General features: G+C 36.6%; 1 pseudogene; it reads left to right on the top strand.

The window, feature by feature from the left end:
- The first annotated feature begins 558 nt into the window (after positions 1–558).
- Positions 559–19,593, top strand: LOC125091522 (40S ribosomal protein S2-like; annotated as a pseudogene).
- The last annotated feature ends 624 nt before the right edge of the window (positions 19,594–20,217 follow it).

Here is a 20,217-nt window from a genome sequence, read left to right as displayed (position 1 = left end):
TTTATGCTCAGCCCAGTTTTTTCTGAAGTAAATGTGTTGGTTTAAGCTCTTCCACACATTTTTTAAACCAAAAGGCCAGTTAGTCTCTCACCAAGATAAAGAACATGTTCCCACCTCCCCAAACCCCTAACACTCTCCCTCTTCTTCCCTCTCTTTCACACAAGAACACTATAATTGCACTATAATTTAATTATATTCACAAAATTTGTTAACGTGTCCTTCTCTCATTCTAAGCTGTGTACTCCTCATGGGTAAAAAATGAGTCTTATGCATGTTTGTGCTCTGCCCCCTTCGGTCTAGCACATGACCTAGAATAAAGTGGTTTTTCCTGATTATTCTCTTTGAGTGATTAAAACCATAAATACAAGTGTTGATTCCTTTGAAATATTTGTTATGAAAGTTAAACAGGTGTTCAAGAATTATTTCCAAGTTCAAACAGTTTTTCAAAGACTAAAGCAAAAGGAAGACAAATAACAAATTCTGGAGATCCTTTTTAGCAATACTTCAACCAAATAGCAAATAAGTACATTCCTTCCATTGATACTTATGAGCTAGAGAATGGTCCCAATTGGACAGTTTCATGCAGATCTGAATATACACATTTGGGTTGAATTTGAGCAAGAGAAGATATCTGTGAAGATGGTCAATCATACTATCCGTGAGTGGATCTATAGTAAGGACGTTTAACTGTTCCAGCGTTAGAGAGATAAACTTAAGAATTATTATTGTGAGAAATGGGTGAGGGCTTCAGTTGGTGATAATAGAAGGTAATGCTGAGCAACAATGAGGTTTGAAATCATACATTTATTATAGAGTTATCAGCCCATGATTCTGGAAATTTTCATATATTTGAGTTTCAAGAACAGTTTGCAAAACTTGTATTTTATGCCCTATTTTCTCTTTCAGTATAAACCTTCAATAGGGAATGAATAAGTCACAGGGATGAAAGGTACAGCATAGGACATATAGTCAGTGGTATTGTAATAACATTGTATGGTGACAGATGGTAGTTACTCTTGTGGTGAGCATAGCATAATGTGTAGAGTTGTTGAATCATTATGTTGTACACCTGAAATTAATATAACATGCTGTGTCAAGTATACTTCAATTTAAAAAAATGAAATAAGTTAATTAAAAAATATATATGCTTACAATATTATAAGCTAGTTAATAGTTGGGACCATGTCTTTGCCTCTTTAATAATAAGCACACTCTCATAGTTGGTATCCAAAAATATATTATTGATTGCTTCATACATGGATGGAAGAAATAAGAGTAAGAATATTAAACATGCTAGAATTCTCCATATAGCCATTATGGAGTAACAGGTATCAGAATTACTCTCTTATCATGAAGTACTATAACATTTCACAAATTATTTGTGGTAATAATGTCTAGGTATTGAGCATAGATAGCTCAAAACTTTGAAACTTAAGAGAAGAAACACATGAGGTGAGTCGCTTTTCAATCTGGCTTTTTATCTGGGGCCACTTTTGAGGAGATAGAAAAGGGAGTTGGAACCTAAGTAGACTAATGGGAGAAACAATACAAATGGTGATTGACCTTTCACCAAAAGTAGTTGATGCCATAACATTATGGAACAACATCTTTAAAATGCTGGAGGAGGGGCACCTGACTTTCTCAGTAAGTACAGCATGTGACTCTTGTTCTCAGGGTCATGAGTTTGAGCCCCATGTCAGCATAGAGTTTACTTTAAAAAAAGTAAACAACAAAAAAAATAAAATGCTGGAAGAAAAAGAGAAGAAAGAAAACCTATAAATTCAGAATTCTATATCCATTGAAAATATCCTTCAAAAAAGAGGATGATAGAAGGAAACATAAGAAAAATATTTGTGACCCTGAGTTAGGCAAAGATTTCTCAGACATAACACCAAAGGCATAATACAAAACAGAGGAAACTGGTAAGTTGAACTTTATCAAAATAAGGAATGTTTGGTTTTTTTGTTTGTTTGTTTGTTTTATTATTATTTTTTTTAGATTGAGAGCAGTAGTTTGTTACTATCACATGCACTCACAGGCAAGGGAAGGAGGATTTCATATGCTATACAGAACCACAAAGGGGTTGCATTTGGAAATAGAGTGAGAAAACAGAGGCTGTGGGGAGACAGGCTTTGTAGTATCAAAAGGGTGGAGTGTACCTGGTTGTCATTGGCTCCTTTGAATAATTCTGCCACTTGGCAGTGAACTGAACCTTATTTCTGAAATAAATGGGAACTGAACTTGATCTATCTGATGGGGAGTGTTATTCGGCTAGGGAATCTTTTCCATGAGAGCAGAGTGGGAAAGAGAACTCACAGTCACCCCATTTGAGGCTCTCCTACTTTTACCTTATGTCAAGGTAGTGCATAATATTGGAATGAGTTCATAAGTATTCACTTAAAAAAATTTTTTAACTACATACACTTTCTCTCTCTCTTTATGTCTCTTTTTTAATATGATAATTTAAATATTTATAAGAAGAAGTGGTGCTGAAGGAAGAGCGTGAAAGTTGTTTCAATTAGCAATTTAAGTGAAACTCTAGATTAGGTGTCTTCAGAAGCAAATATGTGTGTGTGGGGGGGTATGGTCGTTATTGGAATGTCTGCCCTTCAGAAGACACTGTTGAGGCAATAAAATGGCAAACCAAAGACAGGGAAAAATATATGCAAGTCACATATTTGAGAAAGAATTTATGTCCAGAATATATTAACCAAAATCAGTAATATGGCAAAAAATTTTAAACAAACTTCACCAAAGAAAATACACAAATGGCAAATCAGTGCACGAAAAGATGCTTAATATTATTAATCATTAGGGAAATCCAAATTAAAATCGTGATGAGGTATCACTACTCATCTATTAGAATGACAAAAAAAAATCCTGATAAGTACTGGCAATGATGTGAAACACCTGGAAATATATCACTAGTGAATGCTAAATGGTACAGCCACTTTGGAAAATAGGTTAGTGGTTTCTTATACAGTTAAATGTATAAGCCATGTATTTACACAAGCAAAATGAATGAAAATATATGTTCACACAAAAATCTGTTCACATATGTTTATAGTGGCTTTCTGCATGCATAGTCACCAAAATTTGTAACAACACAAATGTTCCTCAAATGCAGAATGGATAAGCACATTGTAGTGTGTCCACATGATGAAATACTACTCAGCATAAAAAGAATGAATTATTGATATATGCAATGACTTGGATATATCACAAATGTATTTTGTTATGTGAAAGAAGCTAGCATCAAATGGCTACATAGAGCATGATTTCATTTATATGATCTTTTGGAAAAGATGAAACTATGGGGACAGAAAGTAGTTCAGTGGTTGCTTTTGACTGGTAGTAGGTGGATAGGTTGACTTTATTTTTTTTATCATCAAGCATTTTTTATTTTATTATTTTTATTAACATATGATGTATTATTTGTTTCAGGGGTACAGGTCTGTTAACAATTCACAGTGCTCACCATAGTACATACCCTCCTCAGTGTGGATGGGTTGACTTTAAAGGGTCACATGGGAATACATTTTGGGTGATGACATTGTTCTATATCTTGATTAAGGAGACATTTGTCTATGTGAGTTTGTCAAAGCTAGCAGAACTATATAAGAAAAAAAAAAAGATTTGGAGTGCCTGGGTGGCTCAGTTTGTTGGGCATCCAACTCTTGGTTTCAGCTCTGTAGTGATCTCAAAGTTGTGGGATTGGGCTCTTTGCTCAATGTGGAGTCTGCTTGGGATTCTCCCTCTCCCTCTGCCCTTCCCCGGCTCTCTTTCCCTCTCTCTTTCAAAATAAATAAATAAAATCTTTTTTAAAAAAGATTAATTTTACCTTATGTAATTTGTACATTTTTTAAAAAATGAAAAATAGTAGGGTATAATGACCATTTTCAGATAAACAAAAGCTGAGGAAATTTGTTGCCAGGAGACCTAACCTCTGAAAGATGATAAAGAAAGTTCTTCAGGCTAAAGAGAAATGGCACTAGAAGAAAACTCAAATCTATAACAAAAAAAAGAAAAGTAATAGAAATGGTAAATATGTGGGTGAATATAAAGGCTGTCTCTTTTTCTTTTAGCTTCTGTATTTCTTTAAGAGAAAACTGATATTTGGGCACCTGGGTGGCTCAGTGGCCTTCTGCTCTGCTCAGGTCGTGAATCTCAGGGTCCTGGGATCAAGCCCCACATTGGGCTCTCTGCTCGGCGGGGAGCCTGCTTCCCTTCCTCTCTCTCTGCCTGCCTCTCTGCCTACTTGTTATCTCTGTCAAATAAATAAATAAAATCTTTTAAAAAAAAAGAAAAAACTGATATTTAAAGCATAAATAATATATTTTGGTATTTTTAATATATGTAGAAGTTAAATGTATAACAAAGTAGCACAAAGTATAGGAGGGAAAATAAAATCATACTCTTTTATTTATTTATTTTTGAAAGGAAAAATAGGGGGAGAGGGAGAGAGAGAATCTTAAGCGGGTTCCATGCCCCCAGCATGAAGCCCAACACAGGGCTCAATTTCACAACCCCAAAATCATGACTTGAGCCAAAATCAGAAGTTGGACACTCAACCAACTGAGCCACCCAGGCACCCTGTGAATCATACTCTTTTAAATGTTTCAACTTTTACATGAAGTAGTATGATAGTAATTCTAAGTAGACTGTGATAAATTAGGGATGCATATTATAATCCCAAGAGAAAGTAGTACAAGTAGAACAAATATAAGAATCAAAATCCAATAGAGGACATCAAATAAAAGACTACAAATATTCAAATAACACAAAAGAAACAATAAATGAAGACTGAAAAATATGTAAGGGACAAATAGAAAAGAAATAGCTTAGAAGATAGATTTAAATGAAACCATATAAAACCCTGCCAATTCATTAGGAAGACATCACAATCTTGAAAGTGAATGGATCAAATAAGAGAACTATAAAATAGATGAAATAAAAGCTGACAGAACTAAAACACAAAAGGCCACATAGTAGGCAATTTCATTACCCTTCTCTCAGTAATTGATAAAACAAGTGGGCAAAAGGTCATATAGGGCTGTAGACTATTTGAACAACACTATCAACTAACTCAACCTCATTGACATTTATAGATCACCTCAACAATTACTGAACATAGTTTTCATGTGCACATAAAATTTCTATCAAGATAGACAATATATCGGGCAGTAAATATGTACCAATAAATCTGAAAAGACTAAACACTCACAGAGTATGTTCTTTGAAAACAACAGAAATAAATTAGAAATCAATAATAGTAGGATAATTAGAAGATTCCTCAAACTTTGGAAATTAATCAACACTTTGAAATAATCCATGGGTAAAAGAATATATCACAAAGAAAATTAGAAAATATATCCAACTAAGCTCAAATGAAAACAGCATGCCAAAGTTTGTGGGGTGCTACTAAAGTGATATATAGAGGGAAATTTATACCTTCACATGTTTATTTTAAAAATAAGATTTAAAATCAATGACTAAATTTCTATTTTAAAGGCCTTGGACCACCTAAGTTGAGGGCTCTCTATAATGCTGCAATTCTGAGGTATTGTGGTATTATAAATAGATATGCAAATACATCAGAGGAACAGAATAGATCTACCAGAAAAAGACTCACACTTACACACTCAACTGACTTTCAAGGAAGAGTTCAATGTAATTCAAAGGAAAAAGGAAAATATCTTCCACAAGTTGGGTATAATAACCATATGGGAAAAAAATTAACCTTGACTCTTTCCTTACATGATACACAAAAAATAATTTGAGGTAGATTAAGATCTAAATGTAACAGTTAAAACTGTAAAAGCTTTAAAAAATATTGCAGAATATCTTTGCAAATACAGAATCAGCAAAGATTTCTTAGAGCAGCCACACAAAAAACATTGAACTTAATGATAAACTGGACTTTGAAATAAAAAAGAATTCTGTTTTTCAATTTTTGTCTTTATGAAAAAGAAATGCAAGCAACACAGAGGTTGAAAATATTAACAACACATATATCTAAGGACTTGTGTCCAGAATATATAAAAATCTCTCAAAATGGCTAATAAAAAATGGACAAAATACTTAAATGCCACCTGAAAGAAGATATGTGAATAACCTATAAGTACATGTACAAAGTATATTTACTTATACAAAGTATAAGTACAAAGATTCTCAATGTTATTAGACATCATGAAAATGAAAATTAAAACCACAGTGGTACAACCACTTGGAAAACTGGTTGGCAATTTCTTAAACAATTAAATATACACCACCCTTATAATCCATTGATTCCACTTCTTGGTAATTTTTTTCCCACTCCTTGGTATTCACTTGAAGTTAAAAATATTGGTTACACAAAGCCTTATATGAGAGTGTTTATAGGAGTCTTATTCATAATAACCAAAAACTGGAAATAACCCCAAAGTCTATTAGTAAGATAGTAAAGTGATATGTTCATATAATGAAATAGTATTTAGCAATAAAGGAAGAACCTTGTCGAAAAGAACCCCAAGTGTAAGATTTATATACTATCAGGACAAACACAAAAACACAGAAACACTGGTGGAAGAAAAAGATGGGAGAGTGGTTATAATTTCTCAGTGTGGGCGAGGAAGGTTGTTTTGATTCTTCCTGGATGTATCTTGATATCTTTGTTAAGGGACTCAACTTTCCTAGGCTAAAGGGGGATTAAAAATTGGTTTACCTATAGGGGTAGTATTGACCGGGGAAAGGGGAATGAATAAGGAAGATGTGGTCCATATACACTATGGAGTATTATGCCTCCATCAGAAAGGATAAATACCCAACTTTTGTAGCAACATGGACGGGACTGGAAGAGATTATGCTGAGTGAAATAAGTCAAGCAGAGAGAGTCAATTATCATATGGTTTCACTTATTTGTGGAACATAACAAATAGCATGGAGGACATGGGGAGTTAGGAGAAGGGAGTTGGGGGAAATTGGAAGGGGAGGTGAACAATGAGAGACTATGGACTCTGAAGAACAATCTGAAAGGTTTGAAGAGGTGGGGGGGTGGGAGGTTGGGGGAACCAGGTGGTGGGTATTAGAGAGGGCACAGATTGCATGGAGCACTGGGTGTGGTACAAAAACAATGAATACTGTTATGTTGAAAATAAATTTTAAAAAAATGATTAAAAAAAAATATATATATATATTCTAAAAAATATTTAGCAATAAAAAATAAGGCACATTTACAATAAAATGTCATTGAATTGTGTACTTGCATTAATACTTATTTCATTATATATAAATTTAATTCAGCAATTTTATAAATTTATACATTAATACTTTGAGAAAAGATATTTAAGCTGAATAATACAAGGGGACATTGGCTCATCATGTAATTATTTTTCTTTTCTGATCCAGTTGGTTTGACCTACAAATATTTTATGATATATACCCGTGGAACCTCAGTGAAAACAACCTTCTGTTCTCTGGCTCTATTCTTAAGAGTTATTCAAGGTCACCCCATGCACATTTATTGACTCTACAGTCAACATTAGCTTTTCTTTTCTTAAATCTTTTAATTTTTCTGGGACGCCTGGGTGGCTCAGTTGGTTAAGTGGCTGCCTTCGGCTCAGGTCATGATCCCAGCGTCCTGGGATCGAGTCCCACATCAGGCTCCTTGCTTGGCGGAGAGCCTGCTTCTCCCTCTGCCTCTGCCTGCCACTCTGTCCGCCTGTGCTCGCTCGCACTCTCTCTCTCTCTCTCTCTCTCTCTCTCTGACAAATTAAAAAAAAAATCTAAATTTAAAAAAAAATTTTAAACTTATTTTTCTTTTAATTTAAAAAAATTTTTTTCAGTAGGTTGCATGCACAGCACGGAGCCCAACACAGAGCTTGAACTCACGACTCTGAGATAATATCAAGAGTTAGACGCATTACCAACTGAGCCACCCAGGCACCCTGTCAACTTTTAACTCAAATCTACATAAACCATATAACTCCTGTTATTTCTGTGAATCTAAGTTATCGACTTTGGCAAGGGCAGTGAGAAGATTAATTTATTTTGCTCAGGGATATTGGAGAATACACCAGGCAGATTATTGAATAATGCTCCCTAAAATACCCTTTAATCTGCAGTGCTGGATAAAAATTAGATAAAAATCACAAACTACATTAGTGGTCTGGATAAAATGAATTCAAACTTACTTTTAAATTAGTTGGAGTAGAATTATCCTATTTTCCTGCTTATCACCTCTCCTTTAGGATGTGTGTTAATTTGCAAATGGAGCTGTTTCTGGAGGAAATATCAACTATTTGCAACTATTTGCAGCACTTAGATGCAGCAGACCAGAGGATTCTTGACACAAACAATATGATTAGGCGTGACATTGTCATTCACCATAGCAGGTTGCTGAAAATTTAAAGAGGCTGCCCTTTTTTGGTCCTGATTAGAATCCCATCATTCATCTGTTCTAGCTAATCTCAAAAAGGAAAAGTATGGGGAAACTTAGATGTCTGCAGCTTTCAGAAATTCGTTCATCTGTTGCCAGGCTAAGTGAATTATTTATCAATGACTCAGCACATCTCTGGTGTTTGAAGACATACTGCACACATTTAAAATAAGCTTTTATTTATTTCTGCAGCCAGGAAACACACCCAATTAAAATAAACAATTTGGAAAGATTTTTGTTCCTGAAAGTTATGAATAATTTCTTCAATATAAATGTTCAGTGTCTGCATTTTGTGAGCCACTATGTACTTAGACTCCAATGCAATTTCAGTTCCCACCTTTTCACACGTTAAATGGCATGAATAGCTGTTAAATGCCCATGTGTTGTAAATAAAATCTCAGGAGGTATTAGAATAGAAAATACAGCAGAATGGAGAATAGCTGAAGCCACACTTAACTGCTTCCTAACAGAACCTCAGTTTTGTTTAGGTATGTACTTCATTTCCTGCTCCAGAGGGAGTTCCCGTTTGCCAAAGGACTAAGAGCATAGAATTTCTTCTGGTTATTCTTGCTCCACAAAGGTCATGTGACCTAAGTTAGATCAGAATAAATTTTATTCCATGTTTTGAAGAGAAGTTACTCTTATTTGTTTTACTAAACAAGAAAGTAAATACCCCCGTTGCTGTTGGCATTTTCTTGAAAAGAAGTTGTTGTTAAGGAAAGCAAAGAAGAAATTGATATTTTACTGAATCGGTGAATCACTGATGTTTCTATACTTGACCCTGCACTACCTCTAGTCTTCCTGGTATGCAAGAAAATATATTTCCTTATTGTTTGGGAGAGTTTAGTTTAGTATTTCTTATCAAAAACTATTCTTCTAAACAACATGGAAGTATGTCATTATCTACTCTGGCCTTGATTCATAGTAAAATATTTTGTTGTTGGACTGAGTTTTAGGCTAAAATGATTCTTGTCTACATTGTTAGCAACAGAAAATAAGTGAATACATTTTAGTTCATATAATGTAATCCAATTCATAAGAGGTTTACCAGACCATGTCTAGGAATGTAAGAAGATTAGCATTGTTGGTAGCTGAGAGACTGATTCCAAAAATCCTCTAAATTATGGAATACCTCAGAACTGAAAAAGCCTCAAGTATTAAATTGTCACACATACACACACAGAACATAGAGGCAAACAATTATCAACCGAAGGGAATTAGACTGAAGTATAGTAATTTTAGAATATTGAGATTCAAGGAGAAGTAATTTCTATTATATCTACTCTATGACTATTGAATGATTATATATGGCAATGGCCTTGTTGGAAGTTCTCTGCACTGTTAGGGAATTGTGATTCAATTTCATTGCAGATAGAGCATGAGATCCTGATGAAAAACAGAATGGAGATTATTTCTCTTAAGTGTGATAAATAGGAAAAATATGACCTTAAACTATCATCAATACAAAGATAATTTTACAATGTGAACTTAACTTTCACAAGTTAGGAAAATGATAATCATTGCTAAATCATTAAAGAATGAGGCTACTGTGAGATGATCAGAAGAAAGGAAGATAGGAAAGAAACAGAATCCTAAAAAAAAAAAAAAAGCACAATCTTTGTCATCCATGTAGCAAAATATCAAGGGTACTATTGAAGCCATAAGAAGGATTTCAGTACAAGATGGTGACGTAGGAGGCTCCTGAATTCACCTCCTCTAATGAACACATAGAATCTACAGCTACACACAGAACAATTCTCTCTAAAAGAAATCCAGAAACTGGCTGAGCAACTCCAACACACTGGGTGAACAAGAAAATACCCACATCACAGAATCAGCTATTTTCTTCACTTCTATGTCCCTCTCACACCTGGATTCTTGAAATGCCTACCTACGGGGTCCTTTGCTCTCTTCTGCTTTCCAGCCCTTCTCTTTCCACTATTTTACATTGTTTTATTTGAACACTCCTCTAGCACAATAATCATCTATTCTTTCATCCTTCCTGCATTTTTTTTGCCTTCAACCATTATCTTCTTTCCAATCCAGAAATAACCTACCGTTTTCCTGCAGGCCAAGTCTATCTTGAGACTTGGTCGACATAATGCTTTGAGATGAATAAAATGTAATACTACTAAGCAACTCAAAGCAACAAACCACTGACAAATTTAACAACATGGATGAATCTCAAAAACATTATATTGAGCAAAAAGAGCCAAACCTAAATTGGCTGCATCATTCCATTTATATTAAGTTTTTGAAAAGGTCAATCTAAGTTATCATGAAATCCAACCTATTCTTAACTGTCAGGTGGGGAATTGACTGGAACTGAGAATAAGGGAATCTTTTTTGGGTAAAGGAAACATTCTATAACTTGTTTGGGGTAAAGGTTAGATGAGTATATGCATTATCAAAATTTATCATAGTACATATTTAAAATGTCTATAAATAATACATGTAAATTATATCTAAAAGTTTGGAAGAATGAGGACTCTAAGTTAAAAAAACTAACAAAATTTGGGGAGTCTGGCTGTCTCAGTCGGGAGAGCATGCGACTCTCCATCAGGGTCATGAGGTCACACGACTGGCGTGGTGCTACTTAAAAAACAAAGACTCTTAAGAGCTCTTTCAAACAACTGCAGAGTGTGGACCTTATTTGGATTCTGAATTAAACTACCAAAATGAAAAGAATAAAATTTGAAAAAAAAAAACCTTAACAAAAGTTATTATAAATTAATGTTTAAGTAATTTTTTTAAATGGCTGCCAATATTTTCAACTTAGAAGTCTGTGTTTCTAGGGTGTCTGGGTGGCTCAGTCGGTTAAGGATCTACCTTTGGCTCAGGTCATGATCCCAGGGTCCTGGGATGGAGTCCCCTGTCAGGCTTCCTGCTCAGTGGGAAGTCAGCTCCTCCCTCTCCCTCTGCTGCACCCCCTGCTTGTGCTCTTTCTCTCTCTCACATAAATAAATAAAATCTTTTTAAAAAAAGGAATCTGTTTCTAACTTTTTATAGAAAATAGGAAGACCTGGAAACATTGAACCCACATTTTCAAATAAGCCTAGCAGCTGGGCTTAGGATCAAATAAATTCTTACAATCCCAGTGGCACAGAGACCTTGCCGTTCTCCAATGTGTCTTTCATACAACCAATCTCATTCATTTATGTTATTTCGGCAGGCACATAGGTACTTGTGTTCATGACTCTGGTCGTATCCATTTCATTCATTTAGCCTTTTTTTTGTTGTTTGGTCCATTGGCCCAAATTCTAGTTCTTAGAACAGATGTGACCATTTTCATTGTATTTGGGCAAACTGGAGTGTCTTAAGATTACACATACTTTTTTTTTTAAAAGATTTTATTTGTTTGTCAGAGAAAGGGGGAGCGGCAGGCAGAGGGAGAAGCAGGCTCCCCGTTGCACAAGGAGCTCAATGCAGGACTCAATCCCAGGACCCTGGGATCATAACCCTAGCTGAAGGGACATGCTTAACCAACTGAGCCAACCATGCACCCCAGATTACACACACATTTCAACAGCATACTCGCAGTGTCACTGAAGTGACAGGCCCAAAATTTACCCGATACAATAGACAGGAACCTTAGCAGAGACAGGTCATTATCATTGAACCAGAAACCCTGGAATTAAGAACCTTTTATAAGGGTACAAAGATGTAATAAAATAATAAAAAATACAGACTGCCTACACATAATGAAGACACTACTTTGTGAGTGATAAACCTTTCCCATATTTTTCCTGAGGTTCAATTTATCAAGATATCAAATCCTAAAATTTCTCTCATTGAAATCTGAGTGTATCTCATTCCACAGTGATATTTTTTCCAAAGGTCTTGTAATTAAACACAGAACACTTAAGTGATTTTATTAATGAGATTTCCTGCTAGTTTAAATTTATTTCATCTTTAAGGCTGCCTGAACATTTTACATGTCACAAAAATATTTTTAAGGATTTTTTAATGGAAAAGTAACTGAAATAGGTTGGATCAAAATAAGCTTCTCTTTCCATCAGAGACCAGGCATGAAATATTTCCATTCAGATGGAGGATTTTTTGGCTTATAGTCACCTGATGAGTGAGATATGAAAATCAGATTTCTAGCTTAGCTAGGGAATTTTATGTAGGAGACTATATTACTCTCATTTCTATTCAGTAGCATGTACATTGAAAACAGAAACACTGCAATTAAGTAATCATCCAGTTTCCTCATAAAAACAGATTGTTTCAGATGATATCAAGAGGACATGATAAGCAATCTATAGGACTTAGAAATGTAACATACCAGCAAAATGTTTTGAAACCCATTGTCAACAGTATTACAAGGCATGGCAAGAGAGGGTGGGTGATAAGAAATGACATAATAGCTGGAAAGGTCTGTTAACAAACACCTGTAGATTGCAATTTGAAATTAAATTTTCTTGTCATTAAAGAGAAATGAATTTTAAGTAAGCATGTCATTTACTTCCCTGTAAACATCTCCACCGATTCACTTATCTGGGTTGCTAGCCAACAGGGTCTCACTTGCATTGTGCATTGTAGCATCTACAAGGCAGAAAATAATAATTTGCATTACTAAATTAGGGAGAAAATGCAAATTAAATTAAGTTGAATTTCTGCTTCTCGCACCAGTACTGAACAGGGAGAGTTCTGGTATGAAATAAGACATTTGGGTTTGGCCAAGTATTCTAAGCCCAGGGAGGTTAAGTGACTAACAATGATAAACTTTTCTTAGACACACTTGGAAGGTTCAGATAAATTTAAACTTTGAGTCATGCTGGGAAATGAAGGAGGGTAAGGAGGGAGAAGAGAGACCAGAGTGACATCGCAATCAATTGTGCAATAGTGTTTACAAATGTTGGCCTGGATTTAGAGCTTTCAGGAACAGAGTTAAATTATAACAGGCCAGTGTCCTGAATGGCTTTGTGCAGTGAGGCACTTGTCAAGTTCCAGAATGCTGCTTCCAAAGCATTCATGCCCTTTCCCACTAAACTAGGACAGTGGTGTTTAGATATTAAGTTGGTGTCTTCATGGATATTAAACCTCCTAAAATAATATTTGATTTCTCTCTACATGACATAGTCAAGGGAGTAAGAAATTTGAGATCTGAAATGTCCAGATTATTATCTGACCTTTCTGAATTTAATAGAATACAGTCAGATACATTTTTATTTTTATTTTTTTTTAAATTTATTTATTTGACAGAGAGATCACAAGTAGATGGAGAGGCAGAGAGAGAGAGAGAGAGAGAGAGGGAAGCAGGCTCCCTGCTGAGCAGAGAGCCCGATGCGGGACTCGATCCCAGGACCCTGAGATCATGACCTGAGCCGAAGGCAGTGGCTTAACCCACTGAGCCACCCAGGCGCCCGTCAGATACATTTTTAAAACTTTATCTCTAATGCAATTAAAGGTAGTGATTTGAAACCCCCAAATAATGAACATATACTATACTTTGTGCTTTATATTAATTATCTGATATAATCCTCACCATGTCTCTATGAGATAAGGTTTATTCTTATTATAACTCTTATTCTACAAATGAGGAATCTGAGAGTTTAATTTGTTCACAGTCACTATGCTAGTAAGTGGATGATTTGGGATTTAAATTCTGATCTGTCCTACTTCAAAGTATTTTAAAACATATGTTGTGGCACATTGCTGCTGGGATACTGATCAGCCATTTTTTAAAAAAAATTTTAAAAATTACAGTAGAACAAGGCAGAGTAGAAAATATTAGGCAGCAATGAAGGTAGCAACAGTTCATGAAACTTTTCTTTCAGATGTGTATATATGTATGCAGCATGTATATAATGATCTAAAATAAAAATGCATTTCTTGCTGTATCACAGTAAAAGAGAAATTTAAAAAACACTGCAGTCTACATTCTCAAATCAAAATAATCTGTGGTAATTATAATATGCAAAAAAAGAATCCCCCTAAAATAAAGTACCATAACTGGAAGATTTGATGGGTAACTTCCTCAGCTTTAGAGGCTGTGTGGGCTGTTTTACATTTTCTCCTTTACTAGATGTATCAGCCTCTATTTCTCAGATGACTCTGGATTCTGCAGTTCATAGCTTGACCAACTACTGCATGGCACTTAAGTGTACACAAGATCTCATATGATGCCATTTAACACTGTGTGTTACAGTTTATTCAAATATTAGAGAATATAGAGCTTAAATATCTTTCCCATAGTCACCCAACTAGTACAAGACAGAAATAAGAATCAACTATAGACACTGTGATGTGTCCCCTTCTCCTCATACTTCCTTTAGATGGCATATGGCAGGTGTTCCAGGCACACACATTTTTTGGGCCCCCTGTAGAAAACAGGATGCTTAAGAAGTGTGAGGCTTCTTTGCTCTTTCATAGTTTTGCTATTGTGGACATTGCTGCTATAAATATTTGGGTGCATGTGCCCCTTCGGATCACTACATTTTTGTATCTTTAGGGTAAATACCCAATAATGTGATTGCTGGGTCATAGGGTAGCTCTATTTTCAGCTTTTTAAGGAAATTCCATGATGTTTTCCAGAGTGGCTGCACCAGCTTGCATTCCCACCAACAGTGTAGGAGGGTTCCCCTTTATCCGCATCTTCACCAGCATCTGTCATTTCCTGACTTGTTAATTTTAGCCATTCTGACTGGTGTGAGGTGGTATCTCGTTGTGGTTTTGATTTGTATTTCCCTAATGCCGAGTGATGTGGAGCACTTTTTCATGTGTTTATTGGCCATTTGGATGTCTTCTTTGCAGAAATGTCTGTTCATGTCTTCTGCCCATTTCTTAATTATATTATTTGTTCTTTGGGTGTTGCGTTTGATAGGTTCTTTATAGATTTTAGATACTAGCCCTTTATCTGTTAGGTCATTTGCGAATATCTTGTCCCATTCTATCAGTTGTCCTTTGGTTGGTTTTGTTGACTCCTTCCTTTGCTGTGCAAAAGCTTTTGATCTTGACTAAGTCCCAATATTTCATGTAATATATATATATATACACACACACACACACACAATGGAATACTATGCAGCCATCACTACCCCCCCCCCGAAATCTTGCTATTTGCAATGACATGGATGGAACTAGAGGGTATTATGCTAAGTGAAGTAATCAGAGAAAGACAATTATATGATCTCTCTGATATGAGGAATTTGAGAGGCAGGGCGGGAGGTTATGGGGGGAAGGGAGGGGAAAAAAATGAAACGAATGGGACCAGGGAAGGAGACAAACCATAACAGACTCTTAATCTCAAGAAAGAAACTGAGGATTGCTGAGGGGTGAGGAGGGGAAGGATAGGGTGGTTAGGTTATGGACATTGGGGAGAATATGTGCTATGGTGAGTGCTGTGAATTGTGTAAGACTGACAATTCACAGACCTGTACCCTTGAAGCAAATAATACATTATATGTTAATTTTTTAAAAGTGTGAGTCTTTAGTGCATCACTAGTGCTGATAAGATACTGTGGCTGCTCATGGTACTGGCATAAAAACAGACACATAGACCAGTGGAACAGAGTAGAGAGCCCAGATATGGACCCTCAACTCTATGGTCAAATAATCTTCGAAAAGCAGGAAAAAATATACAGTGGAAAAAAGACAGTCTCTTCAATAAATGGTGGTAGGAAAATTGGACAGCTATATGTAGAAGAATGAAACTCGACCATTCTCTTACACCATACACAAAGATAAACACAAAATGGATAAAAGACCTCAAAGTGAGACAGGACTCCATCAGAATCCTAGAGGAGAACATAGGCAGTAACCTCTTTGATATCAACCACAGCAACTTCTTTCAAGATATGTCTCTAAAGGCAAAGGAAACAAAAGTGAAAATGAACTTTTGGGACTTCATCAAGATCAAAAGCTTCTGCACAGCAAAGGAAACAGTCAACAAAACAAAGAGGCAACCCACAGAATGGGAGAAGATATTCACAAATGACAGTACAGACAAAAGATTGATATCCAGGATCTACAAAGAACTTCTTAAACTCAACACACACAAAACAGATAATCATGTCAAAAAATGGGCAGAAGACATGAACAGACACTTCTCTAATGAAGACATACAAATGGCTATCAGACACATGAAAAATGTTCATCATCACTAGCCATCAGGGAAATTCAAATTAAAACCACATTGAGATACCACCTTACACCAGCTAGAATGGCCAAAATTAGCAAGACAGGAAACAACGTGTGTTGGAGAGGATGTGCAGAAAGGGGAACCCTCTTACACTGTTGGTGGGAATGCAAGTTGGTGCAGCCACTTTGGAAAACAGTGTGGAGATTCCTTAAGAAATTAAGAATAGAGCTTCACTCTGACCCTGCAACTGCACTACTGGGTATTTACCCCGAAGATACAGATGTAATGAAAAGAAGGCCCTCTGTACCCCAATGTTTATAGCAGCAGTGGCCACAGTCACCAAACTGTGGAAAAAACCAAGATGCCCTTCAACGGACGAATGGATAAGGAAGATGTGGTCCATATACACTATGGAGTATTATGCCTCCATCAGAAAGGATGAATACCCAACTTTTGTATCAACATGGACAGGACTGGAAGAGATTATGCTGAGTGAAATAAGTTAAGCAAAGAGAGTCAATTATCATATGGTTCCACTTATTTGTGGAGCATAACAAATAACATGGAGGACATGGGGAGATGGAGAGGAGAAGGGAGTTGAGGGAAATTGGAGGGGGAGATGAACCATGAGAGACTATGGACTCTGAAAAACAATCTGAGGGTTTTGGTGAGGGGTGGGAGGTTGGGGGAGCCAGGTGGTGGGTATTATGGAGGGCACATATTGCATGGAGCACTGGGTGTGGTGCATAAACAATGAATTCTGTTACACTGAAAAGAAATAAAAAAATTAAAAAAAAGGTACTGTGGCTGTTTACACCAGTAATAAATATATGTTTGTCTTGATCTGACAACACCAACAAAATAAATCTGTGCAATCATTTAATTTAAAAAGCATTAAGTAACAGAATTCTGGGGTCTTGAAATTACCAGTTTTTCAGAGAATGAAGAATCCTTCCGAGATCATGACCCTAGTGTGAGTAGAAAGGAAGGAATGAAATTAGATTCGTTATAAATAAGATACTAACTGACAGATAAGGAAACTTAATTCAGTAGCAATATATTATAATGAGGAGCTTTAATAGCTTATTGCTCCTTGCAAATATTCTCTGCTTCTGAGCTATATGAAACATGATTTGTAAATGTAAGAATAATTTGATTTGGATGTTCATTTAATTGATTCATCCAAATCCACATATGGGGACATCAGTTGTATTGTAACTCTATGTCTGTTTACTAATCTAAGGCAATTTGTTGAATAGAGGCCATGTGAAAGACAGTGCACAGAGCATCTCTAGAAACATCGTGATACATAGTTTTTTTTCGTTTGTTTGTTTGTTTTAAGATTTTATTCATTTACTTGACAGAGAGAGAGAGAGTCCAAGCAGGGGGACCAGCAGGCAGAGGGAGAGGGAGAAGCAGACTCCCTGCTGAGTAGGAAACCTACTGGGGCAGGATCCCAGCACCCTGGGATCATAACCCGAGTGAAAGGCAGAGCTTAACCAACTGAGCCACCTAGGTGCCCCTGTGATGCAGAGTTTAATGTTAAATATGTAATAGGCACATATGTAAAAATAATCCAAATGTGTATTTATACAGAATGTATCTATTTAACTGGCTAAAATATAATTAGATATACAAACAAGAAATAAATGTGAAAAAAATACCATAGCCAGCATGTTTAGGAACATACAGGTGAGATAAGCATGAAATAATATATTTAGCTATAATTCATAAATTCTCAAATGCTTTTGAGATGGCTTTTCTGAGAGTACCAATATAGCATTTAGCTACTACCAACTTCATTTCTGTTTCTGGGAGCTAGTAACCAGGAGATGGAATGCTATAGGGTTAGTGTTGGCAAAAGACCAGGTGTTTCAGATGCCTGTACTCACTGGCACGGCATGAGTTTTATGAGGATAAGGAGCTGGGAAATTAGCTTCTTCTCTGAGAAAACACCAAACAGCAGATGACGCCGGTGCTGCAGGAGGGCCTGGAGGGCCCTGGGGCCCTGGAATGGGAGGCTGCCAAGGCTTCACTGGAGGATTAGGCAGCAGCAGCCCAGACCTGGTCCTGGCCATGGTCGGGGGTGGGGCTCTCAGAGGCAAGGCCAAGGACAAGGAGTGCATCGACAAGCTGGGCCGCCTGATCAAGGGCATGACAGTCAAGTCCCTGGGAGGAGATCTATCTCTTCTCCCAGCCCATCAAGGGCTCTGAGATCATTGGCTTTTTCCTGGAGACCATCCCTCAAGGATGAGGTTTTGAAGGTTATGCCTGTGCAAAAGCAAACCCGTGCTGGCCAGCAGACCATGTTCAAGGCATTTATTGTCATGGGTGATTACAATCAACACACTGGTCTGGATGTTAAGTGCTCCAAGGAGGTAGCCACTGCCATCTGTGGGGCCATCCTGCTGGCCAAACTTTCCGTTGTCCCTCTGGCAAAGCTACTGGTGGAGCAAGATCGGCAAGCCCTGTACTGTCCCATGCAAGGCTGACTGGCCGCTATGGCTCTGTGCTGGTGCACCTCCTCCCTGCTCCCAGAGGCGCTGCCCAAGAAGCTGCTGATGACAGCCGGTATTGACACCTGCTACACCTCACCCCAGGGCTGCACTGCCACCCTAGGCAGCCTCACCAAGACCACTTTTGATGTCATTTCCAAGACCTGTGGCTATCTCACCTATGACCTCTGGAAAGAGATTGTGTTCACCAAGTCTCCCTATTAGGAATTCACTGACCATCTTGTAAAGACTCACACCAGAGTTTCTCTGCAGAGAACACAGGTTCCAGATGTGGCCACCACAGAGTTTTTTATAAGAAAAATAAATTTAATTAAAGCCTGTTTAAAAAAAAGAGTTAGAAAATTATGACTCTGTATTATATATAAAGTCATGTCATAGTTACAATCAGTTATCTATCACCAAGAATCTCATAATGCTGCTATAATGTAAGAGAAGACAACTGAATTTAAAGTCAGAAGACTACATTGAAATAAAAGGCTAAAATTTATGAGCTGAGTAACCTTGAAAATTAATTAGGCTTTAGATTCTTCCACTGAAAATTGTAGATGGTAATTCTTTTTTACAGGAAGTTGTAATGGTAATTTGAGCTTGAATCATATAGAATAGCTGATATTTGACCATTTTTATCTATAAAAATGATCATTTCATTTGGATCAACCTAATAGTAAGAGTTATACATTTATTGAATCTTATCATATAAGTACTTTGTTATGTTCCACATGTTGTAGTAGATTACAATGATAGCATCAATGTTTTACCCCTCTTGGTATATGTGCCCTTTGCAAAAATATATTTTCAGTGTCCTCCCATCACTAGTTGGCTGACCTACCCTGGGCTTAACAACTTGACTTATTTTTGTCAATGGAACATTAGCATGGGTGAGATCGTGCAGAGGTTTGAAATGAATTTTAGCAATGGGGCTTGCCCTATTTTGCTACGGGAATCTGTCCAGGACAGACTGCTAGAGAATAAGACACATCTAGACAGAGTTAAGGACATCCAGTCATTCCAGCCTAGGCCATTCTAGATCAACTGACATTCAGCCAACTCCTAGACCTGTTCAGGAAACCAGGTATGATTAGTATAGCCAACCTCCAACTATAAACTTTTAGTCGTATACCCTAGAGGATTTATATCAGTACTCATATTATTGTGGCAATTACTAACAAATATAAATGATTCTCTCATCTCATGCACAC

This window comes from Lutra lutra, chromosome X (assembly GCF_902655055.1).
Source record: "Lutra lutra chromosome X, mLutLut1.2, whole genome shotgun sequence".
Taxonomy (NCBI): domain Eukaryota; kingdom Metazoa; phylum Chordata; class Mammalia; order Carnivora; family Mustelidae; genus Lutra; species Lutra lutra.
Note: the sequence above shows the minus strand (reverse complement) of the source record. Positions and strands in the feature narration are given on the sequence as shown.